Source organism: Alligator mississippiensis, chromosome 5 (genome assembly GCF_030867095.1).
Source record: "Alligator mississippiensis isolate rAllMis1 chromosome 5, rAllMis1, whole genome shotgun sequence".
Lineage (NCBI taxonomy): Eukaryota > Metazoa > Chordata > Crocodylia > Alligatoridae > Alligator > Alligator mississippiensis.
In genome coordinates, this window is record NC_081828.1 from 53217317 (window position 1) to 53243430 (window position 26114).

At 45.9% G+C, this 26114-nt stretch overlaps 1 long non-coding RNA gene across 3 annotated transcripts; it reads right to left on the reverse strand.

Annotated features, from left to right (window-relative positions):
- Positions 1-115: 115 nt before the first annotated feature.
- On the reverse strand, positions 116-22650 carry LOC132250813 (uncharacterized). 3 transcript variants are annotated; one of them, XR_009462446.1, is made up of 6 exons: positions 22635-22650; positions 20304-20394; positions 19908-20014; positions 19622-19692; positions 12139-12286; positions 116-5270 (listed from the first exon to the last, which is right to left on the reverse strand). It is a non-coding gene; the product is annotated as an uncharacterized LOC132250813 (long non-coding RNA). The 3 variants fall into 3 exon arrangements; XR_009462445.1 differs by lacking the exon at positions 12139-12286; XR_009462447.1 differs by lacking the exons at positions 12139-12286; positions 19622-19692.
- Between the last annotated feature and the right edge of the window lie 3464 nt (positions 22651-26114).

Here is a 26114-nt window from a genome sequence, read left to right on the forward strand (position 1 = left end):
GCTCACCTGAGTCCACCAGTCAAGTCCACCTGAGGTTTCAACAAGCTATTCAATTCTTTGTTGCCAGAGGTGCATCTTGCCTACAGCAGGCAAGCCAGCTCTGGCTTCAGTCCCACTTAGCCCCGTCTTTCCTACCTGTACAAGCTAGGGAAACTGAGGCATGCAACACTATTACAACATGCAAAGGAAGTTTAGGTTAGATATTAGGAAAAACTCTCACAACAAGGGTAGTAAAGCACTGGAACAGGTTATTCAGAGTGGTTGTGGAATCTTAATCCTTGGCAGTTTTTAAGACCCAGCTAGATAAAGCCTTGGCTGGGATGTTCTAGTTGGGGATGGTCCTGCTTTGAGCAGGGGGTTGGACTAGATGACCTCCTTAGGTCCCTTCCAACCCTCATTTTCTATGATTTTATGACCACACTCAAACCAGAAATACTACAACAAAATTACCGTCAATCACACTCTGGGTGTCAGACATTCAGATTGTTGACCAGCTTTGAAAAATCAAAGCTTGGGTCTCAGTTCCCTCATCTGTTAACTAGAAAGAGTAATCCTTCCTTTCTCTGGCTTCCTGGGACAAGGACTGTGTGTATGTTCACACAGTACATGGAACAATGGCACCTTGATTTTGCTTGGGATTTCTAAATGTTTTTATCTTGGGGAGTTGTGGTAGGGGGTTAACGTGGGCAGAGGAAGTGGGGGGAAGGCTGATCTGTGACTGGGCATTATGATGAACTAGAGAGTGGGAGAGTCCCACCCATGCAGAATTGTTTGCTGCAGCTCTTTAGTGCTATGTTTGTTCAGTCTACTCTGAAACATGATATGTGCTGATAGTCTTGCATCACTTTCATCAGCTGAGCAGTCCAAGGCTTTTTAGATCTTGGTGTGAGGAAGTGAGTGAAGGCCCCTGCCCAAAGATCCTACTGCCAGAAAGGGAGAAATGATGGGAGGAAAGGTGAAGTCAGCAGGTTGTCAGCAGAGTGAGAAACAGGGCACAGGTCCCTTGATTCCCAGTCCACTATATTACCCCTAGTGAAACCCCTGGCCCTAGAGCTGTGACCCCCATGTGAGAACCCTTTCATTAGACCATGCAACCTCCCAACTAGTTCACAGACTTGCTCCTCAGTTTATCACTTGCCCCTCCCTCTCTCCATGCTAGCTGACAGTCCATGTGACCCTGTCTGTATCCACAGTAATGTGAATTAATTCTGTGTGAGAGCAAGTTTTTTGAGAAAAAAAACCAACATGTTATTATTGACATCCCAACATATTACAACTGCCCTTCTTCCATTTTATAATTCTGCCAGAAAAAAAAAACAAGCCAAGTAGCTTTGGTAAGACTTACTCTTGATAAAACCTGTGCTGCATGTGCCTTGTGACTTATTCATCACTAAACTAGGTTGTGAATCATTTTTTCCACCCTCAGGCCTTTATTCCATAATTTTCCTGTAAGTAGAAGTTATCCCTGCAAGTTGCTGACTGTCATTTTTCTGCAGAGTTTTTGGGCTAATATATTGCAGTGCGGCCCATTTTTTAGGGCTGGATGAGGACTTTATTAGTTTATGAGTATTGTTTATAAAAAGCGTTAGATTAATGAACACTGATTTATAAGACTGTCTAATTTTTAATAGCTATTTAATGTGCCTTTCTGTCATCTGAACTGTTGAATGTTCTGTAGTTACTGTTAATTTCAAGGCGATCTCAGACATTCCTGAGTCAACTTTAGTTTCATCTCCCTTCTTGTTTAGACCCTAATTCAAGAAAGCATTTAAGCCTATGCTAACACTTACTTCCACAGAAATTAAATGCAAGAGAAAGTCAATTGCATGTGCAAGTGCTGTTCTAAACTGGCTTGGATCTAGCATTTGCTTAAGCATAGGATCGCAAGAAAGTAGAGATGCAAGGGGCCTTGTGAGGTCACCTAGTCCAGCCTCCTGCTATGGTAGGATCATCCCTGACTAAACCATCCTGGGCAAGTGTACCACTTTTGAATATTCCCAGGGAGCATGGGTGAATATGCTGTGCATCCCTGCTTCTAAGCACTGTGAAAATATCCTGCCAATTCCTCACTAATTTCTTCTCCCACAGACCTTCAGCTCCAAACTCTGTTTCTACTCAGCCAAGCATTAACAGCCACAAGGAGCTAAACAAACAGCATGTATGAGGCAGTTATAGTTTATGGACTATTGAGGGAGGAGGAGGTTAGAATGAGAAAATTCAGGCATTTTTCCATAAGCCTAGGCCTTTTCTGTTCTGAATTATTAGATGACAGCCCCCTTTTGAGCACAAGGACCACTGATTCTGAACTCTCCTGAGCTACAAGAACCAGGAATCTGGCCATCTCCTTGCCTGCAGATCAGAATGGCTGCACAGATTATGGGGATTCGCTTACTCTAAAAGCAGGAATTAAAGGTTGAGGAACCTGAAGGCTTTTGACCGGCTCTGAGATTTTACCATTAACAAGAGTCTGGATTTTGAGGCAGGCTTGAGCACACGTGGTCCTAAAGCAGGGGTTGGCAACCTATAGCCTGAAGGTTGGATTTGGCCTGTCAAGCGATTGTATCCAGCCTGGTAAGCAGGGACATTGGTGTCAGTTTGGCGACAGGATGGTGTTGACAGGGAAATCAGAAGCCATACAATGGGGAGGAGGCCAGGATGTGGTGGCAGCAGTGGTGTCCTGCCTTTGGACCGAACTCCATTAATTCAGCCCACTGCTCCTAAAATGTTGCCTTTAGGGTAGCAAAGGATATAGGCAAAAAACATAGGGCCAGATACTATTCCACCTCTAAGCGGAATGAGATGCCCAAGTATGACCCTATTCCATCCTGCTTAAGTCCCTGAAAAAGCATGAATGTGGCTACTTCTGTAACACATCATCATCTCAGCCTAAAGACTAAACCACAAAACGCAACAGACAATAGGAGGACCCATCTACCTTTTGTGTGAAATTTTTTTCAGGGATTCAAGCAGGGTGGAATAAGATTGCACTTAGACATCTAATTCTACTTGGGTGACTAACTAGTGGAATACAACCATACCCGCAGGGCTTATGTTTTCATACCCATTTTACACAGGTATGATTCCAATGATTGCAATAGCTCTCCTCCAGATTTAAGCACTTTCGTGATTGAGAGGAGAATCAGGGCTAACATTTTCCCTGTTGCTCCTCTGCTAGATGCTGCCAGTTTATGCTCAGCTCCTGGCATTGACGGCTATCCCCTTTTATTTCTGGTACCTGTCAGGAATCCCGGGCTGCAAGCCATGGTAAAAAGCAGGGTGGCAGGCAAGCCCATGGACCTAGGTCTGGAAAGGGAGAAAGGAGTTTCTGAGCAGCCTTGTTCCTTGTCAGTTTCTCCACTGGATAATGACGTCAAAATGGGCAGCCCAGCTGGACATCATAAAGGATATCCCAATGGCCACTAAGAGGGAAACAGAAATCAAAGAGAGAGATCAGAGAAGATGTAGGAAAGATGATGCCTGCATGGAGAACTGACTACTAGTGCAGTAGCTCAGGCTTGGCTGAATTGGGGAGAAAGGCTCCTTTCATAAAAAGAGGAACAGATAGAGGGAAAGAAGGGCACGCATGCACTGTGTATAAATGAAGGCAGTCTCCCTCCTTGTGAATCCTATGCTAAGTAGCGGCCAGTGGGAAGCTTAATGCCACACCAAACCCAACCCTGCCTCGATGGAGCTATTTTGACGGGTCTTTCTGTCCCAAACATTATCCCATATCCGGGCTGGACATCCAGAGTGGAAGTAGTGCCAAGTTCTGGAGCCTCCAAAAGAACAAGGTTTTAGCAAATTGGCAATTCAGTTGATGTAAGCCAGCAGCATTGCCATGGCAACTGCACTCTTCACTTCCTCCAGCAATGTTGCCTTCTGGTTGACCCTTTGAGTGAAAGCCAACCTGTGCTGTGAACTAGCATGGGTTTTAAAGGGAAGTGCACCTTGCTTGGGGCCAGCTGCTACATAGCAAAGGGAGAGAGCTCAGTTGCCTTGGGACAAACAAAATGGGAGCTGGCTAGGGGCAGTATTACTGTTCATTATCTGTATTACCATTGTATCCAGGAGTCCCCAGGACACATTGGGGGCTAAGCTAGGCTAGGCTCTGTGGGGGGTTTATGGTGTTGTATACACTGCACGTGATGTTACCATATCCATTTCAGACAGGCATTCCCTAAATGCTGCATTGTCTTAAAAAAAAACATTTTTGCAGTGGTTCAAGTAGCAGTGCTCTGTGAAGTCCCTTTCCTGCAGTTAGAAGGAGTTCAGTGGTGTTCACTCAGGACATCAAGCTGCTTTTCTCCATCCAGGTCTGTGTACCGCATGCCCCTCTGTGTCACCTGATCATTGTGCCTTCCGGCTGACTAGCAGTCACTCATTGCCGTGCTGGGACTGGGTCCAGTAATGTGTTGAATACTCCAGCTTTGGGAAGGGAAGGGATGATCTTACAGAGGCCTGCTAGGATTGTAGGAGGTCCTGACACCACTCCTTGGGGAAGTTTTTGACAAACAGGCCCTCTCCAACTGGCACACTCCGATATCTAGCCTAAGAATGAATGCTGCTCTGCTTGCGGAAGATGCAAACAAGATTAACAGAATTCTGAATGCAATGGATGTGTTTGAAAACAGAAGCTCATTTTGCACAAATGAGGCTTCTGGGCATGTACCAGGCTTCAGCTGCTCATCAAGATCTTGAAGACCTGGAGCATTTAAGTGTCTTCACCATCTGTCCGTTGTCTAATGGTTCTCTTAAAACAACACTGTTGTCATTCTCCTTGGGGCATCTTTGCTGTGTGTTTATCATACAAAAAACCAAACAGCTGATAGTGCTGCTCAGGTTGTAGAAATCTTTATTAGCATGACTGCAGGGCAGCATCAAAAAGCGACTTTATAGTTCTCTTCTGGACTCGTTAAAGGTTCATTGCCGGGTCCATAATCAAAGATTCTCTTTCTGGTTTGTAGTCTTAAATTGTTCTTCTTTTGGTTAACAAGCTTCAGTTTCCAGCTCAACAGCCAGTTTCTTAGCACCAGTCAGAACACTTGCGAAGCTCTTATCGCAATGGTAGTTTACCAGAAAATCCATTGAAGCTTTTAGCTGATGCATAATTTGTTCAATATCCACTTCAGCTTCTTGAACCGTTCTACTTACAATGTTGACTTCCTAAAGTGTGCCACTACACGAGAGTTTATAGCTGCAGGTTCTGTGAGTCAACATTTTGCCTTGCTTCAGGTTTTGGCCTTGCTGTAAGTTCCTGTAGGTTTCAGTCACTGTTAATTGAAAAATTCTGAAACTTGGTAACAAAATACACAGAGCTCATAAAAGTGACTTTCCAGTCACATTTGTGGAACAGTTTTGCCACATGTTGGTGCATTGTATCCCACTTCTCTGGTGAGACCACAAAAACCTTTAAGCACTTTGAACAAATATTGAAAACTACTACAGCATCAATACACCAACTAATAGCGTCACTAAGGACAAGATTCAAAGCATGACACAGGACAAAAACTGCTCTCTTGTTATAGTCCCAAGCTCCTGCTCAAAATAGGTTCATTACCGCTTACATTAACCTGAAAAAGGTCTATCTAAACTGTACTTAAAAACTTAAATTGACAAAGACTCCACAGCCTCTTTAGGGAATAGTGCTGACAGTTTTCAAGGTAGAAATACTTTCCTTCTTGATCCTGTTTTTGACTATTTGAAAAATTTCATTTTGAAACTTTTTGCCAAGGCAATGGTCACAAATTTCTCTTGAAGTTCATTGGAAATGTTCTTTCACTCTAAGGCCATATTTGCTAAGAAAACCCACACATTTTAAACATCTCTCCTTGTGGAAGGAATAGAGCTTAACTGTTGAAACCTCATGGGGGAATGTGTTCTAGTCTATGAGCAAATCAAAATGGCTAGCCAACTTTTTATCAGAGAACAAGCCAGGCAAGGTTCATTGTGTAGATGTGATATCTTTTATTGACCAACTGAGTAGTGGGGAAAAAGTTCTTTGCAAGCTTTCGGATGCAATCACCCTTCTCCAGGCACGTGGAGTCTCCGCTGTTCAGAGATCTCCAAGGAATAAAGAAAGCTAAAAGTGTGACAGGATGTCAATGAAAATGTAAATAGGTGGAAATTTTATTCCTTGGAGATCTCAGAACAGCAGAGACTCCCTATGCCTGAAGAAGGGTGATTGCACCTGAAAGCTTGCAAAGAACTTTTTTCCAATTATTCAGTTGGTCTAATACAGTGGCTCCCAATCTCAAGTCGCAACCCAAATCAGGGTCAAGGGGGTCTGCCCCTTGCTCTGCCCTTCATGCCTCTGGGGCTCTCCCGACACATGGTCCGTGCTGCTCTCGCTGCTGCTGCCCCCTGAGATCCCGAACCGGCCCGGGCTCTGCTGGCAGTGCCTTGCATGAGCGAGTCAGCAGCAGGGGCAGGGATCACGACCCGGATTTAGGGTTGCAGCAAATAAAGGTTGGGAGCCACTGGTCTAATAAAAGATATCACATCTACCCAAAAAGCCTTGCCTACCTATCTCCCTAGACCAATATGGCTACAACCAAAAACCCAACATCAGAGAACAACACACTTGGTGCTGGTTTTCTTTACCAATCATATGATCTTACTTCAGTCTCATTCTGGAGTCTCTTCACCTGTGGGGGCTACTCATATAGTCTGCTGATTTCTCATGTTTTGCTAGGCTATATAACATGCTTTTTCCAGTCTCAAGCTTGGAAATACAAAAGCCCCAAAGTTAAACACCTTGTAGCACAAGCAATAAACAGAATGAATGGAAGCAGAATAGGGAAGCCACGCTAGCTTTATGCACTCTGTACTGGCAGCACGCTAGCTTGAAAAAGTTCAGAATCAGGCCTATAATTCACATAAAACACATTGACCACATTCAGATCATAGTTTCATAGTTGGTAGGGTCGGAAGGAACTTGAGCAGATCATCAAGTCCGACCCCCCGCCATGGCAGAAAAGAGTATTGGGGTCAAATGACCCTGGCAAGGTGTTCATCCAGCCTCCTTTTAAAGACCCCCAGGGTAGGAGCCAGCACCACTTCACTTGGAAGTTGGTTCCAGGTCCTAGCCGCCCTGACAGTGAAGTAGCACCTCCTGATGTCTAGTCTGAATCTACCTTCTGCCAGCTTGTGACCATTATTTCTTGTCACTCCTGGTGGTGCTCGGGGGAACAGGGACTCCAATGCCTGCTGATCCCCTCTGACTAGTTTGTAAAAGGCCACTAGATCCCCCCTCAGCCTTTTCTTGTGGAGGCTGAACAGGTTTAGGTCCCTTAGCCTCCCCTCGTAGGGCCTGCCTTGCTGCCCCCGATCATGCGAATGGCCCTCCTCTGGACCCTCTCCATGTTGTCCACATCCCTTCTGAAGTGCGGCGCCCAGAACTGGACACATTACTCCAACTGTGGCCTGACCAGTGCTGCATAGAGGGAGAGGATTCACCTCTTTGGACCTGCTTGAGACTATCATCATCATTTTCACTGTTGTTATTATACTATTGTTATCAAACATTTATATTGGTGCTGAATGAATACATAACAAATGACAGTCCCTATCAGTCTGTTCAGCATAAGCAAGAGCAGTTGAAGGCAGTTTTAACTGCTTGTTTCCCCAAAGGGCTGTTTTGGCAGCTAGGTAACATCATGTTGCTGAGAACCTTGGACACTTTTTTTTTTTTTTTTTAAAGATCCCTTTAAGTTTGTCACACAATATTAGCACCGGTAGGTGTGGAAACACGCAGTCATGATTCATATGATAAATCCAGAGATTTCAAATAGGAATCCATGGTGTCGTAAACATTCTGACCTGCTGTCGTCTTTCTGTGCTCTTTGCAACAGAAGAATTGCTATATTACTATGAAAGCTAAGAGCTGACATTTTTTGAGAAGTGCCTTGAGTCTAATGAGGTTGAGAACCACTGCAGTAGAGGGTGGTAGTGCTGAAGTAATGTTGTAGCCATGATGGTCCAGAAAATATGCAAGAGGCAAGAATATTTGTGGGTGACATCATTTACTGGACTTAGATAAGCTTTGGGAGAGACTTAGAGATGCTTTTAAATGCCAGGCATTTTTCTGCAGACCTGTTTTTCCCCTCATTTTCTAGTCTTCTTTAAGAAGGCTGCTTTTATTTTTAAAACACATCTTAGGCAATTAATGAAGGTATACCTATTATGGCACAGCTACATCTGGCCTGTTTCCACCAGGCCTGTCTTAAATTGCAGATTTTATCATTCGCTTAACCTGGCAGGTGGCTTAATTTAAACAAGCTGTTGACATGGTATTACATGCCTCTTGCTTACAAAGCAGTATTGCCAACTCTCATGATTTTTGGCTAAGTTTTTCACATTCCCAAAGCATAGACTAATGCCAAAAATCATGAGAGTTGGCAACACTGAGATTCACAGTGTAATTCCTTAGAGTCTTAAAATGGGTTCAGCTCTACTGTTTAGCTGTGCTCCTACATCTTTGCCTAGGCCTTTAAAAGTGGCCACAGCTGGAAACAAAGGCTAAACCCAAACTGAGCAAGTTAGGAAGATCCTGTATCACTTTCAAAAGAAAGCCATGATGGACAGTAATAGCTGAACCTAATAAGCAGCAGCATTTTTGGCTTGAGAAAACACCCACCATTTGGAGGATTCTCTGAATATTTCATGTTCACAGAAAATCTCATGGGAACAACCTGTAGATTCCCAGTAGTATCTGCATCCAAAAATGCTATGCCAATAGGAACTCATGGCTTTCTTGTGTTTCTGCTTCCTGTTCTTGAGAGCACAAGTTAGTGCAAAGGGGTACAGAGACGATAAATCAATTTTGAAAGTACATCTTTAAGAAGTAAGACGGTCTTGTGGTTAAATACCTAGGCTCAGAGTCAGGACACCTGGGTACTGTTTCCAGTTGTACAACAGGCTCTTTGTGTGAGGTTGGACAAGTCATTTGATCTCTGTGCTACAGTTCCCTGGGTGCATCTACACATTTGTTAATGTACCTCAGATAATGCACATTTAGTTTAGTGCTTGCTTAATAAAGTACTAACTAAATGCACAGTAACTAGAGTTACTGAGCAGTAGCCATGAACGTCGTGGGCCTCCCAAGGCTGGGGGGCATGGCGACCACCTGCAGGCAGCAGTGAGCAGGGAGCTTCCACAGGCAGCCACAGCTGTGTTTGCAGAGGGGGCAGGCTGAGCAGGGAGCTCCCACAGGCAGCCATGGCAGTGTCAGCAGGGGTGGGGTGGCAAATGGTGACTGCCCACAGGCATCGCCAACAGCATTGGTGGCGGCCAATCTCAGGGGGTGGACATGCACCCATGCATACCCCCTATGCATTGCCAATGGCAGTAGCGCAGTGCAGTTATTTTATGATGCTCACTGCACATTAGCTTAATAACACTTGCAGTAGGCTATTAGCATGGTTTTTAACCATCATGCTGCTGCACAGTGTTATTAGGCTAATGTGCAGTGCTGTCTAAAATGTGGATAATAAACCTTCCTTCCTCCCACCCTTTGGACTGGATGCTCTCTGGGGCAGGAACTGAACATGTTGATGGGACACCAGTCTCAGTGGTGTCCTCTAAGAAACACAATAGTATAAAGAACAAAAAAAAAAAGTAGTAGTCAAACTTTTTCCAGGAGATTTGATCTGTCTGTGATGGATCATTTGAGCTTTCATTGTATCTCAGTTTGCCCCAGAGTGCCTTGGCTTCTTTATTTACCAAAAAGTGAAGTTAGTTTGAAATGCATTTCCATTTCCTGGGTCTTTTCCTTTTAGCCATCTTCCAGCTGAAGAGTTGCATAGTAGCCGCTTTTATGTCCTGAAGTCCTTTTCTGGAATCAATTCTTTATGTCTTTTTAGTGGTGTGCCAAGTGCTTTGGAATTATTTCAAGTTAAAGGAATAAAAGTCTAGTCTCTTTCTATGGAATAAAAGTCTAGTCTCTTTCCATGACCAGGTTACGAAACGCCTGGACACAGGAGGAGGGGTGGATGTTGTATACTTAGACTTCAGGAAGGCCTTCGATACGGTATCCCACCCCATACTGGTGAACAAGTTAAGAGGCTGTGATGTGGATGACTGCACAGTCCGGTGGGTGGCGAATTGGCTAGAGGGTCGCACCCAAAGAGTCGTGGTAGATGGGTCGGTCTCAACCTGGAAGGGTGTGGGCAGTGGGGTCCCGCAGGGCTCGGTCCTTGGACCGATACTCTTTAATGTCTTCATCAGTGACTTGGACGAGGGAGTCAAATGTACTCTGTCCAAGTTTGCAGATGACACAAAGCTATGGGGAGAAGTGGACATGCCGGAGGGCAGGGAACAGCTGCAGGCAGACCTGGATAGGTTGGACAAGTGGGCAGAAAACAACAGGATGCAGTTCAACAAGGAGTAATGCAAAGTGCTGCACCTAGGGAGGAAAAATGTCCAGCACGCCTACAGCCTAGGGAATGACCTGCTGGGTGGCACAGAGGTGGAAAGGGATCTTGGAGTCCTAGTGGACTCCAAGATGAACATGAGTCGGCAGTGTGACGAAGCCATCAGGAAAGCCAATGGCACTTTATCGTGCATCAGCAGATGCATGACGAATAGGTCCAAGGAGGTGATACTTCCCCTCTATCGGGCACTGGTCAGACCACAGTTGGAGTACTGCGTGCAATTCTGGGCGCCACACTTCAAAAAGGATGCGGATAACCTGGAGAGGGTCCAGAGAAGGGCAACTCGTATGGTCAAGGGCCTGCAGACCAAGCCCTATGAGGAGAGAGTAGAGAAACCGGACCTTTTCAGCCTCCGCAAGAGAAGGTTGAGAGGCGACCTTGTGGCTGCCTATAAGTTCATCACGGGGGCACAGAAGGGAATTGGTGAGTATTTATTCACCAAGGCGCCCCCGGGGGTTACAAGAAACAATGGCCACAAGCTAGCAGAGAGCAGATTTAGACTGGACATCAGGAAGAACTTCTTCACAGTTCGAGTGGCCAAGGTCTGGAACAGGCTCCCAAGGGAGGTGGTACTCTCCCCTACCCTGGGGGTCTTCAAGAGGAGGTTAGATGAGTATCTAGCTGGGGTCATCTAGACCCAGCACTCTTTCCTGCTTATGCAGGGGGTCGGACTTGATGATCTATTGAGGTCCCTTCCGACCCTAACATCTATGAAAACAAGGAGCAGGCAGCTGGACAGTCACTGAAAAGGAGCTAGCAGCAGAGATGAGTAGCCCAGACATGCCAGAAAGAGAAATCCAGCTATCATGGCTTTGACAAGTTGAACACTCAGTAAGTTGCAAACTCCAGCTACCAGGGTCCTAATGTTCCTTCAGCTCTTGCTTTTAGAAAGGCCTTTGTCTTGCTCAGACTTATAAGGAACTGGTTTAAAGTCTCCAAAGCCTCCCTTTGCATCATCATCCTAGGAAGAGCGTTATACAATGTGTGCATACAGACCATATGGAATTGGGAAAAGGAGATCTGATCATGCCTCTGCCATCCAACTTGGGAAAAAGTGATCAGAATATGGATGTCAGAACAATCCAATTTGCCTGGAAATTGCTATAAAGAATCTTATATCAAATCTAATATAGACCATCAGCTAAACCAAGCTCAGCTTAGCATATCAATAAAGAAAGGACTCCACAGACTGTGACAGACAAGTTGCACAAGGGAATTATAAAGCAGGAAATGTTCAAAGGGACATGTGGTATCTACTGTTTGGTTTTTGCACTGAATTTTCATTTAAATTCCTCTTATTTTTCAGAGTTTCTCAGAACTTGGACAAAATAATTTCTGTCTTTTCTGCCCATGATTCTTTAGGTAACAGTAGCTGATATGCCTATGTTGCTTGTCTTCCTCCCTGGGGACTAGCCTCATAACTGATGCTAGAAGCATCGTATGGAGTAATGTTTGTTCATTAGCTGCTTTCTGAAGTGGAGCAAATTCATGTTGTTTTGAATGTGCCACACAAAAATGGCAGCTTTGGAATCTGGGGCAGGGGGTGCTTTTCAACACAGTGTTGGATTTATTAAACCACATTTTTGGAAATATTTAGAATCCAGAGGACCTGTCTTGTCAGACTGAGACCATTTAAGGTAGGTCATATTTTTACCTCACCCAGTAGACACTACTATAGCATTGTCTTTTAGTATTGGTTTGTTTCTACCTTGCATCCTTCTCCCACATCATAATTCAAAACCACAACTGCATGACATAGGAACAACACGCATTACTCCAGGGTTTCTGTGTCCCAGTCTCTGATCTCCCTTTACACTCCAGGCTGCATACTCAGCTAAATGGAGTCCTTCCAGATCCTGGAAATCAGAAAAGGAATAAAGAGGAAAACAAAAGAAACTTTGAGAGCTGTCCTGCTAGTCACTGCTCAAATTATGGGGTAGACTAGAGTACAAATGATGATGCAGCTGATGAAGTGAGCTTTAGCTCACAAAAGTTTGTGCTATCTATCTTGCTCCCAAAAGTTTGTTCGTTCGATCTAGTTTAGACTATAAGGTACAAATCTGTCCTGCCTCCTACTGGACTTAAGACTAGCATAGCTAACTATGTATCTCTGCTCATAAAGCACAATGTCATGCCTCATACAGGACATGTTATCTGCTGGAGGAAAAAAGAGGGGGCAGTTAAGAAACAGTGGGAGTATATGGGAAGGGATAATAGTGTATATAATTCAGTGTTAAGAGAACTTCCTACAAATCCATACCTGGTGACCAGGGAAGCAGCATTTCCATGGCAAATTCAGTATTTAGGGTGTAAAGATATGAACGAGGGCAATACTCATTCTGGGGACAAAGGGCACTGGTTTTCCAGAATGCTCCCACCACTCAGCAGAAAGTTCATACAGATTCAAGGAACGTATCCTCCCAAACTGAGTGGTGGGACATCTTTTCCATGTGCCTTTAAATTCGTGCAAAGTCTGCCTGGATTTTTACAATACCACTTTCTCCAGGGAAAATATCTCCACATTGGCAAAAGAGAAAATGATGCATTTGCCATGCAGAAAAGAAGTATGTGTCCTAACAGTGTATCGGGGGGGGGGGGGGGGGAAATTGCGTTGATATTGTACATTCTGCTAATGGATAACCCAAGCGTTTATTAGTATTTGGGAATATAGCCTGCGCATCCAAAGCCAATTCAAGTGTCTGGGAAGGTATTTCAGATACATGGTACTCCCAATGGGCAATACAAAACTGTGTCCTGCTCAAAGTGTGACACTGTAACTTTTTAGGTTGATACCTGGCATTTCAGAGAAGTCTGTCCATGCCCATATTCCCTGATATGTGGTACCTCCCTGTGTCTCTCAGAGAACATATGATTCCAGATCTGTCTCCCATGGAAATGAGGCCCAGTGTGGCATTCTTTTCACCTCAGTTGTGGAGGGTTGGGATGATTTCAACACCTTAAACAGCAGTCAGATGGGTTGTATATGAAATCTGTCAGCAGAGTTACAAGGTGACAGATGGGGGGGGGGGGGGGGGGCGGCATGCAAAGTGTGGCTAGAAATAACTGAGGACCAGATTTTTCAAACTATTTAGCACCTCAAGATGCAGAAAGGCACCTGATGGGATTTTCACTTTTGAAAATCCCACTGAAATTAATGTTGATCTGATCCTTTTGCAAAAAGGACACCAGTTAGCTCCAGCCTTATTGATGACTTGGTAGCCTCTATATAAAAGGCAGTTGCTACACAGCAAATAAATACCCTTCCACAGTAAAAGGGTTGCAGTAGAGCATATCAATGAGTTCAAGGATCTTAGGGACCATGAAGGATGATCATTACTTTGAAATTCTCCATTAGGTCATTTTAAGGAATAAGGCTAAATACAGTCCCCCTAACCTCTTGTCTTAACTTGCCTTCTCTGGACCTGGTGTCATTGGGGTCCACAGTCTGCTTTCCTTACAGCTGTTGGACCTCATGTCCCAGATGGTCTTTGACAAGGGCTTGCCAGGTAATATATAAAAATACAGCTACTGGATTTACTCAGCTGGCACCCTGTGAATAAAGCAGTCCACCTGTGCACAGAAGGGCTGGCCACAGGAAAATAGAAAACAAGCTCCTTTCAGATACTAACAGGAATCTAAATGTGACAGACAGACAGACACGCAGACAGACCAAGGAAATGAGCTGAAATGGTATCTGCACTGTCTACGGGGTCAGATGTTAAAACCCATTACCTAGTATGGGACTCTCACCAGCCACAACCAGTTTAGAAAATCATCTATGATTGCCATAGAAAAGGTGTATGTGCACACACATGTATCTGAAAAGGAAAGGGGTATCTTAAAAAACCCCCATGAAGTCTGAACACTTCTTTCCCCAAGTGCCTCCTTCTTCCCAGCTCTGTGGCCTTTCCACCCTTTCTCCTTCCCATTTGCTGTGACCTGAAATTGAACCAATTTCCTATCTGCCCTATGCAGCATATTAGCATGCAGGCTTTACCACATAAGTGGCTAAACTGTGAGCAGTCAGAAGGTACCGCCTAATATGCAAACTGATTCAGTGAATCTGCCAATTGCATGGAAAATCCAGAAGGCCTGGCCTGTTATGAAGAACTAGCTGAAGGCTAAGTCAGATGACAGTGTGGAATCAATAAATCATGTGCAAGTTATATACTTTCTGCACAATAAATAAAGTTTCTACATCTCAATGTCTAGGCTGTTGCAGCCTGTTAGTGCACTATTGTGTCCCTTCCTTTCCTTGGTGCAGAGAATGAGATTCAACCCCATATTCATGGCCAGCACAAGAGCCATGCCTCTCTTTGGCAGAATCGGGTGGGATCATTGGGTTAGGCACTGTGCTGGTCTTACACACAAGGAAATAACATAACTATGAGTGGGCATGATCCCTGGGCATTGAGCTCTAGGCACTGCCTAAGCAGGGGAAGGAGGATGCCAGAATGGAGGCAGGGGGGCAACTCATCTTCCTGCCCCTTGTTCTGCACCTTGCACCAGCACTGGCAGCTAGACAGTGAGTGTGAGATGGGCAGGGAGAGCACAGCAGCTGCTGTTTTGGTTTGCTCCAAGGGAAAGCTGTGGGGAGAAGTATCAGAGTGGGTAAACCTGCTCACCTTCAATTTTCAAAGCTGAACATTAGATTTTAAACTGCAAATCTATATACAATTCAATGGTGGCTTCCACATTAACATTTACAGCAGCAGATTGCTCCTGGAGCAAGCTTCATCAGTTATGCATCTTGACACAAAGGTGAGTTTCATCCACAGGCTAGTTGTTCTGCTTAGCTCCTGCAGCCCCAGTTGCAAGAAAAACTAATTCTGTCTGTTTCTGGCAAAAGAAAAATCTCAGTGGGGGATGCCAAGAAGCAACTGAAATTCCACATCAAAATACTGCTTGCTGACATCTGCTTTTCTCAGACACTCGTGCTTAGGTGGGTTACATAAAGCAAAGAAATTGCCTTTCCAGGAAGTCATCCTCATGACCTGCTGACCACGCCAGTTAGTCACCAGTACACCATTCTGAAAAAAATTAAAGCTGCTTTGGGCTTTTACAAAGTACAAGCTTTTAACTGATACATGGCAGGTCTGGATGGCTGCATAATGAAGCAATTTTTGAGGTGGGTTAACATTTTAATTAGTAACATGGAGGGGAGCCTGTTTTGCAAAACTAAAAACAGTGTCTTGCCTATTTGGGAGTTTATCCTGTGCCTACAGAAAGCAGCAACAAATCACCTATTGATCTCTATGGACACTGAATTAGGCCTTTTGGGAACATCACATGAACTCGGTTCTCACTAGCTGCTAAGCTGACCGAGTATTTTTCACTCTCTGAAAACTTGAATTAACCACAGTGTAAATCTCATTGACTTTTCTATTGCATCTGAGGTGTGGACTGCTTGCTCACTTGAAATGTATCTAATAACTTTGTATGAAGCAAGAAGTTTAGCAATGCTGCATTTCATGTTATTTTACTAAATGAACATAACTACTATTGCATGCCAGATGGATGCTATTGTGATGCACTAAGAGGAAAAATATATTAGTACAAGTACTGAAGTTCTTACTCAGTTTATTTTCTTCAGTCGCTTTCCAGACCTGATATGTCCTAAGGCCTCTTTTGTGCTGCACTAGCAGCATGGAAGTACCTCACTGTAAATGAAAATCAGACCCATTGAAATCAATGGATTTTATTTCCTTGTTAAACCGAGTGAAAACAGGACAGGTACTTCTGGGGTTTTTAAACAACTCTTCCAGAACCAAAAGGGATCAATGACCTGTCATTATACTTAATCAGGCCATAGCATTTTTCATCATATTACTGCTGTGTGTTGCTGATATTTATGGAAAGAGAAACTTAAATTATAATGATAAAAGTTCAAATCCTCAACAGGTGTAAATAAAATGCCTTCTTCAGATGTTGGTCTAATAAAAGATATCAAATTCACCCAAGGAACCTTGTCTGCCTATATCCTTAGACCAACACGGCTACAATCTAAACCCCTTCTTCAGATGTTGTCAGACAGTAGGAAGCTCTGGGCTCAATTTCCAAGAGCTCCTACTAACAAACTCAAATGATGCCAACTTAATCCCAAATCCAAAAGCCTAAGAAAACTAAATTGCACCTTCTTGGCAGTAACCGTGAGCAAGGTTCCTTCACCCACGAGCAGCGAGTCACACAGGTTAACTGTACATGACTTGGTTAACAGGAATGAAACACAATGAACAACAAATATAGGCCTGATTATTAAATTGACAGTAAGTGAGGCCATATATTATGTTTGTCCAAGGCATTCATAAATGACTCCAGACAAAAATGTGGAAAAGAGCACTGTCAAACTACCAGGCACAGAATATGTTGTAAACATATAAAGCTAAAGTAAAACTATACATACACTGGCATTAGCAGATTCCACAGAAAGTAACTTTAGATTCATGTGCAGATTCACCACATTCACATACCTCACACCCTCCTGGTTGCAAGTGCAGATACCCATGTGTCATTCCCCTACAATCCAGGGCGGAAGTTAACCCAATGAATCCCAATCTATTATAGTATAGTATATATTATAGTATACAGTAAGGTGGGGAAACTGAGACATGCACAATGATCACAGAAGTATTAGAAAACATTTCTACATTATCCCTATCCCTCCATCTTTTAAGACTAAACTGAGCAGGATAACTTTGACCAGGGAGAGCTCCAGTCCCTAGTTTTACACTAGAATTATAACTGTATGCGGTGTTCTGCACAACATCTGAGGTAACAGGAATGAGACCCTCATCAAGGGTTGAGGTGGAGATAGAAATCCTTGGGGAAACATAACAGATGGCCTGTTAGCCGAGGTCAGGATTAGCTGAGCAGCCCATGAGAAACCCACTCCTAAATGACAGTCAGCAGAGGCATACTGTTAAAGAAGGGTGTGGGGAAAGATTGCACAGATTGTTGAGACCAAATTTAGCCATTATGTTTGCACATCTGGAGGATGTATCCCTGCTCTGTAAAACAAAGCAGCAAGGAAAACGCCATTTTGCAAAGGCGAAGGGGAATTCTGCTAAGACCAACTGCTGTTATACACCAGCAGATTCTTCTGGGGAATTCATGTGACTGTAAAAGGTAGTGACCTAGTTGGCCACCATAGAGGAGACAGCCCTGCCCTATAGCTCTGGGACCATGCCCCTGGTATCTTGTTGCAACTCCATTTTATAATCACCAACAGGCATGATGAAGTTCATCACGCCATCAATGCACCTCTCCAGTGCCATAGGTTATAGAGCATGGCAGTGCCCGTTTGTGATGTGGGTAAAGATTTTTAAGGGCTTTAAATCCATTGATGAGTCATGGTTTTGCCAAGGGCTAGGTGAGAAATCAGAACTACCTGGGTACAAAAAACACTCACAGGGCTAATGAAAAATTGTACAAGAACTTCTGTGAGCCAATGAACCTTGTCAGTGCTGTATCTGTTGCAATACTCCCTAAAGGCTTTTTGCTTAAAAACAGAAAGGAAAATAAATATTTGGGTCTTTTCCAGGTAGCTGGAACCTGGGCAAAGGGTGGGGGGAAGTTTCAGTAGTGGACCCAAAATCTATTGAAAGCAAATGGGAGCACAATCAGGAAGATGGGAGAGGAAGAGGGGAAAGAGGGGCATATTTTCAGTGACCATAGCCAGTGACCTCCATCTTGGATACAGAGAGGAAGCCTTCAACACAGCAGAGGGAGTGCAATTGGGTGCTCACCTCCACTCAGTACTGACACTAAAAATCAAATGCCAGTTACCCAAACCTGGGTGTGCACTACAACTAATGCAACTGTGCACATGCTGACTGTCCTCCTGGGTGGTATGGGGAGCTTCAGGCAGAGCCCAGCCCAGGGGTCAGCAATGTTTTTGGGCAGAGTGCCAAACACCCACAACTTCGACTTTTAAGACATTGGAGTGTCAGGGGCAGATGGTGGGGGAGCCACAAGGAGCCCACTCCTTATTGTGGCAGTGGAGCCCTGGCCTCTTCCCTGCCGTATGCCCCAAAGTGCACGTACCAAGCAAAATATTTTTTTAGTGCTACACTGGCACCTGTGCCGGGGTTTGCCTACCCCTGGCCTGGCCCTTCAGGCAGAGCTTGCTTGAGACCCTGAAGGCCCTCCCTTCAGGCAGAGCCTAACTTAACCCTTAAACATTTGGCCACTGCAGATTAGGGCTCACAACTAGAAGTGGGGGTCAGCAATCTGGAATTGGGGTCACCAGCAGAAAAGTTGACTTATATAGTACTTAACAAACATCGCTCTGCCTCCTCCCCCCTGAAGATGTGGAAACTGAGACTTGATGACTTGCTTAAGGTTGCAGAGTAAGCCAGAAACAAAGGCAGAACTGAAATGCAGAAGAGCCTGAAGTCAGTTTACTGTGCAACACTGCCTTATGACTGGTTCTCAAGCCTCCTTGATGGCTCCCAACCCATCTCATCAGCCATAAGCAACCCCTGTTCTACCAAACAAGGCTGTTAGGTAGGAACCTGAGCCAAGTATGGGGGCCCCTGCTAGTATGAACTAGTTCTGCTATGCACAAGCAAGGTCATGGCTGGCAGGAAAGTTGCTCCCCTCTCAACATGCATGAAGATGGCTTGGCAAGGCCAAGGCTGCACTTTGGCAGCATATCTTGGTGTGAAACTACTGTAGGCATTTAAAAGTATAAAAAAAAAAAAAGCACTCGATTTGTAAACTGACACCCTAGCCGTAAGGCAGCCGGTCTTTCCTCCTCAACTTGCTAAAACATGTTGCTTCAAACATTGTTTACACATGAAAACTAAACCCACAGTCATTCAGGCACACCATTCTTTCTGTGTCTGCAGGAGATGAAAGGATGGCCAAGCACTTGCTCACCCCATGTCAGAGCACTTTAACCATTCAGACCACCATTCTGAATGGTTCCATTCATGTGTTTGGGGCACGTTAGGACTAAGAGAAGACACAGGGGCCCCTCCTAGTCCTGGTGCCATGCAGGTGCCTGCCCAGCCCCCAGTGCTAGTTAGAATGGCTCTAATTTGCATTCTGCTTACATGTGCTCTCGGAAACCTCTAACCATACAATAGTTTGCTACACCCAAAGCACTCTTTCCTCCAGCTCTCTTCTTTCCTGCTTCAGCCCATATCCTGGACCAGGGATTGGGAATAAGGCCAGTGTAGAGCACCTACCTCCATCCCATACTGGCTGGGCAGTTTCTGGACTGAGTTTCTGTCAGAGGGAAGGTAGGGCAGGGTGGCACCTTAGAGAATAAAAGGCATTTCAATCTTCTGGAAACTGCTGGGGTGACTTAAAGGAGCTGGGGAGTACCAGGAGAGCAGGGCTATATTTCAGAACCATTTTAGGAGTGGCCACATAGGGAGTCTATTTTCCATCCTTACTAGTGCATTCAGTTTTAGAATGCACTCTCTAGCTAGCTTTTCCAAATACTAGAGCAGCCCTCACCACACCACTCACCAGATAGGCAGAAAATTAGCTGGTGTAGTTAGCCACATCTTGGATGCAAAGCATCCCCACAGGCCCTCTGAGGACTTTAAATCAAAAGCATGTGTGTTCCTCACCTCCTGCAACAAAGGGTTTAAATTACAAGGCATCTACACAGTTCTTCTGTCCTGAAATCTAGACATTACACTACTTCTGAGAGTGCTGGTATCAATGGAGTTTTTGAACCACTGTTTTTTTGATGGGTCACACCCCCCCCCCCACCCCCCCATAGATGAACCCATCGCCTGTATGGGAGAAGGAGACAGACACTTCTCCAAACTGAGGAATTGCACAGGCCAAGAAAAGTTGAACATCTTGATCTCATGACCGCACAGAAGCCCAGAAAATCAGAGCTGTCAGGCCACTGACCTTTCAGAAGTCTGGAGATGGGTTTGAAGAAGAGTAGGGTTTGAAGCAAGTTGGAACTTATGAGAAGTCACCTCCTTGATCTCTCCCACAGCTTAAATGAAGATAAGTTCTATTTTGGGCTGCAGGTTTTTACCACGTGGTGGGGGGACGGACAACAAAAAAACCCCCCACAGATGAACCCAAGCTGCATTAGCACTTACTCTTTCTGGAGCAAGAGCAGCGGCACCACTGATGAAAGCAAATGCTAACAACCCTAAGGCAAACAAGGCAATTTGTCTCTGCTTTTCACTTTCCCTCTCCCTTCAAACCCCTCCAAAGCTGGTTCCTTGTTGGAGGACTTTGGTTAAGGTACATTGATTTCACCTCTTGGACCACCTCATAGACCAGGAGAGGGCAATTATTTTGGGCGGAGGGCTGCTTACCTCTGTTTTAGCAAGCTGTTGAGGGTTGCATGGGTAGCCCCACCCCTTGACAGGTGCCCTACACCCTGGTAACCATTGGGACCAACATTCCAAAGTCTTGGGACCAATGTCCCAGGGCCAGCACCGGAGAGGCCCAGAGCAGGGTGCAGGCTGGCAGGGGTCTGTGGAGTTGGGTTGGGCTGGGCTGCACCAGCAAGGAGAGGGAGGAGCTTGCCCAGCTCCATGGAGCCCCTGCCACCCTGCTCTGGACCCTGCTGGCGCTGGCCCTGGGACACCAACGCAGGTCCTGTGCTCCTGCACCTGCTCACTCTGAGAGCCCCAGCCCTGCAGTACAAGTGGGGGGCAGCACACAGCCCCAAACCCCTACTCACTGGCAGGGAAGGAGCTGGTGCTGAGCATGGGGAAAAGCAGCCCCTCACCTGCCCCATGGCTGGCTCTCCCTGCTGCAGCCACTCGTAGCCTGCGTGGGGCTGTCCTGAGCAGGCACAGGTAGCCCCACGCAGACTGCGAGCAGCTGCAGCGTGGGATGTTGGCCACAGGGCAGAGGAGCAGCAGCACCAGCTTGTAACCCACCCCTGCTGCCAGCCTGGGCCCCGCGTGGCTCCGGGCTCGCCCTTCAGGGCTGCGCACAGTGGCAGCAGCTGTGATCCCCCTGCTTGCTACACTGGGTAGTGTTTGCTGCTGCTGCCTTCCCAGAGCTCGCGGGGCCGGGCAGGCCCTGCTCTTGCAGGAGCCCTCCGGGCTTCCCCTGGGTCCTACTGACCCTGATTCCTGTCTTTTCCTGTTAATAAAAGGAAAAAAAAGGACAGATACATTTTAATTTTCAAATTTTTTTTTTAGGGGCCCCACAGGCTGGATAAAATGGTCTAACAGGCCAGATTCAGCCCACAGGCTATATTTTGCCCACCCCTGTCATACACTGATTTAAAAATTCATGAATGCCTAAGGAATGGATAACGTGTGCTAAAGGTGATAATCCTCAACACCTTCTCTGAGGAATCACATTTTATTGAGCATGCTCTGTGACAGGGGGCCTCCTCGGGGCCGAGCTCTGTGGCCTGCCCACCTGTCTCTGGGCAACCGCCCACCTATCTCACCCGCCACGCCTTTGATGATAATTGATCCAGTAACAGATGTCAATTAAGCAGGAGGCTACCCATTTAGTGCCCCGATGCCAGGGGGCGCTCTCTGCAGCTCCAACCTCCCCTAATACTGCAGCCCAAGCCTCACAGATAGCATCATGGTGTTCACATAATCACCAGCCCCACACTGGGCCCCAGAATCTTCTATACAGGACCCCTCTATGATCCTTCCGATCAGGCAGCCTCTCCACCATCATCCAGGCTACCTAGCCCCCTGAAGCTACTTTCCCCTCTCGGGCATGGTCCCCCCGGGACATTTGGCCACTGGCCCTGGCCCACCTCCAGGCCAGTCGAGACCCCAGGCCCCTGGCTCTTGGGCATCCCTCATGGTGAACCCCTGGACCTTTTGACCCTCTTGGTCCTGGCCCCAGCTTGGGCCAGTCAAGGGTACTCTCTCCTTCAGGCTAGGCCTCTAGCCCCTCACTCTGTCTCCAGGCTCACCGCACTGCTACCCCCTTTCTCCCAGGGCAACCACAGCACCACACCCTTGTCACTGTCTCTCTCAGGGTCCACCCTCTGGGCCCCCCACCACACTGGCCCTCTGGGCCCCCCAACAAACATATGGGTAACCCACCTAGTGGCAGTGGGAGCTAGGGGTTAAAGCACCCCAACCCACCTTTCACCAGGGTGACCACTGGCCTGGCATTTCCTGGGGGCTCCCACACCACTGAGAGCCCCACCAAACCACCCACTCCCATCAAAGTGCAGTTTCAGGTCATGCCCAGGACCAGGAGCCTCCTTACCAACCCCTTACAGCTCCCCCTTACCTCCAGGTTGTTCTCAGCAGCCCTTTAGCCAGGCCAAACTGCCTTGTTTATATAGGCAGCCCTTGCCTCAAAATGGCTGCCCTCATCAGGCACCTGGAGGCTGCCAGCTCCAGGCCCTTAAAGTGGCAGACACACCCTGTGCTCTGCCACACTCTCTCTTTCACTGACCTTAGGGTGATGGCTGACACCATAATCAACCTTTTCTTCCACTCATGTTATAGTGACTCTCTTATACATGTTTTACAGCCTGGACAATTATAATGTCAGAAGTGGCTATTATCAAATCCTTCTGAGGGAGGGAGACAAGGAAAAGAAATCTGTCCTTTAGGGTTTTATCAATTCGAACGCATGCCTCAGGGCATTTCAGGAGCCCCGGCCACATTCCAATGCCTCATGGACAAGGTGGTGGGAGACATGCACCTAACCCAGGTGTTAGGGTACTTAAATGACATCATAGTTTACGGAAAGATGCTTGAGGAGCATGATGAGAGGCTTCCTCATCTACTGGACTGCCTCAAGGCCACAGGGTTAAAACTGGCCTTGGATAAATGCAAGTTCTGCCAAGAGTCTGTCAAATACATGGGGCATATAGTGTCACATAACAGAATTAGCACCGACCCAGAGAAGGTTTGAGTGGTGACCTCTTGGCTGTGCCCCTCTAATTATAGGGAACTAAAGAGGTTTCTGGGCTTTGCCAGGTTCTATTGGTATTTTGTTCAAAATTATGCAGCCATCACATGCCCCCGAAATCAGCTCACACAAGGATACCAAGGAGGGAGACCTCTGAAATGTTGAGAGGGTCTGTACTCCTCAGAGGGAGTACACAAGGCCCAGAGTCCCACCAAACTTTTTGGACCCCGATGGGATGCTCAGTGCAAGGAAGCATTCTGAGAGGTCATCTGTTGGCTGACGAAGGCCCCCATTCTGGCATATCCAAACCCCAGCAGACCCTTCATCTTACACATCGATGCTAGCTTGTCCAGGTTGGGAGCCTTCCTCTACCAATTGCATGAGGGCCACCGCCGCCCAGTGGGCTATGCTAGCCGGAGCTTGGTTCCTAATGAGACTCCGGAGCTATCCGGAGCTAATTAGACTCACTATCACTAGCTTGGTTCCTAATGAGACCCACAAGCTAGAGTTTCTAGTTCTCAAGTGGGCAGTCACAGAAAAGTTTAAGGATTATCTATATGGGACTGCATTCCAAGTATGGATGGATAACAGCTCATTGACATATATTCTGATCAGTGCAAAGCCTGATGCCACGGGACATCAGTGGGTGGCTGCTCTTGCCAACTACTCTTTTGGTTTGTACTATCGGGCAGGCCACTGAAATGTGGATGTGCTCTCCTGCTTGGCTCCACCCATGGGTCAAGATGCAATATCCCCAGAAACAGTCCAAGCACTATGTGATCTGCCTGCTTGAGACCTGGTGGCCGCTCATTGATGAGGTGTTACATCATGAGATCCAAGATCCTGAGGGAAGGGCCCTGTTGCAACTAGTGCTACCTAAAAGTCAGCGAGAGCTTGCTCTTCGAGCCCTGCATGATGACTTTGCCACCTGGGCGTGGAACACACTTTAACATTGGCCAGGGAGAGGTTCTTTTGGCCCCGGATGGCTGACGACATTAAAAATAAGTTTAACTCTTGCAAGAGGTGTGTAAAGAGAATGACTACCCACAAGAACAGCACATTTGCACACCATAGAAAGCTCGCAACTGCTAGAATTGGTGTGTATGGACCTTTTGTCAGTAGAAGGGGAAGATAATCAAAAGGGTACTTGTGATAACTGAGCACTTGTGGATACTTGTGATAACAGACCACTTTATACGGTATGCCAAGGCCTTTCCCACTCATAATCAGACGGCTAGGACAGTGGCCAGAGTATTATGGGAAAAATATTTCACTGTATTTGGGTTGCCTGCCCAAATCCATTCTGAACACAGGTGGGACTTTGAGAGTCACTTACTGAGGGAAGTATTTGCCATTGCAGGGATAAAGAAATCCAGGACCACCCCGTGCCATCCACAAGGGGACCTGCAACCTGAGTTTAGAAACATTCTGGTTTAGAAGCACCCATACCTGCATATCTCCCTCAAATGACCACAACCATTCATTTCTGCCACAGGCCAGCTGACATCAGCATAAGTTGGGTACCTACTTATGGGGCTCCAGAGCTCCATTAAGGATTTGGGCTCTTTATAAATACAGTGTTTCCTCCCTGACATTACAGCACTGGCTTTTGGAGTTCAGAACGAAACACCTAAGAACTTACAAGTAAGGATATTAGTTAGTTAATGAGTTAAAATGAAGAAAGCATTGGCCCATTGACCTGAAGAAGAACATGAATGCTTGAAAACTTGTCTAAGTCTATCCCCACTATGCAGTTTTTCCAATAAAGGTATTACTCATAAAAATCCTTGATCCTTTAAGAAATTTGGCACTTGTTTCAGTAGCCTTTTTGTCCTGAATGATCGTAACAATGGAACAGCCCTGGTATTTCAAAATTCCTATATAGAAAATATTAGTAAAAAATTTGGATACCTGCTATAAAGGAAGAAATTAGGTTGCAATTAGAATAAGTTATTAACAATTGCTGCCTCTGACTGTTATGATTAGTTAGGTTACATCCAGGGTTTCTAGTATTATGTAGACCAGTGGTTCTCAGTCTTTTTAATCTCAAGGCGTCCCTCATTAGACTCAAGGCACTCCTCAGAAAATGCCAGCTCTGAGCTTTCACTTGTTTCTAGTCTACAGAAAAATAATAGACTCAAAAAGACTGAAAGAGAGCAGAACTTGTTGACAGTATGGATTCCTATTTGAAATCTCTGGGTTTATCTTGTGAATCACGTGTTGGTGCTAATGTGTGCGACACCCTTAAAAGAATCTCTTGGCACCCCAGAGTGCTGCAGCATCCTGGCTGTTCACCACTGAAGTACACTAATGCAGTGATTACCAAAGGGTGCACCATAAAGGAGGAGGTAAATGCTCTCCTCCCCTATTCAGCATGCTGCACCTGCCCCAGCTATTCCAGCACCACACATGGTTCTATCAGCTTGAGTTCATCCTTCCCATCCATGAGTGATCATTTTTTGCTGGCTACATTTTTTCAGTAAATTTGAAGCTGATGACATATCCACTCAGACAACAGATGGGGCCACAACAGAGTGAAACATGCCAGATAGACAGCCTTGGAGCCTGCAATCTTCTGCTTATCAACACATTCTTGTTATTTTTTATTATTTTCCCTTGTGAGAGTTGCCTAGGTGTTATGTCTCAGCTCTGTGTTCTTGGGCAACCCTGGCACAGGATGCAGTCTGTCTGACTCACAAGGACTCACCCCCCTCCCTCCCCTCCTCTACCTAAACGAAACTGATTAAGTGAGAGACGTACCTAAGACCCTCAAGATAAGGGCGACAAGAGTGAACCAACTTCCCTAGGTCTCATTTACATCCGAGATGGAACCAGATGACCATTCATTTA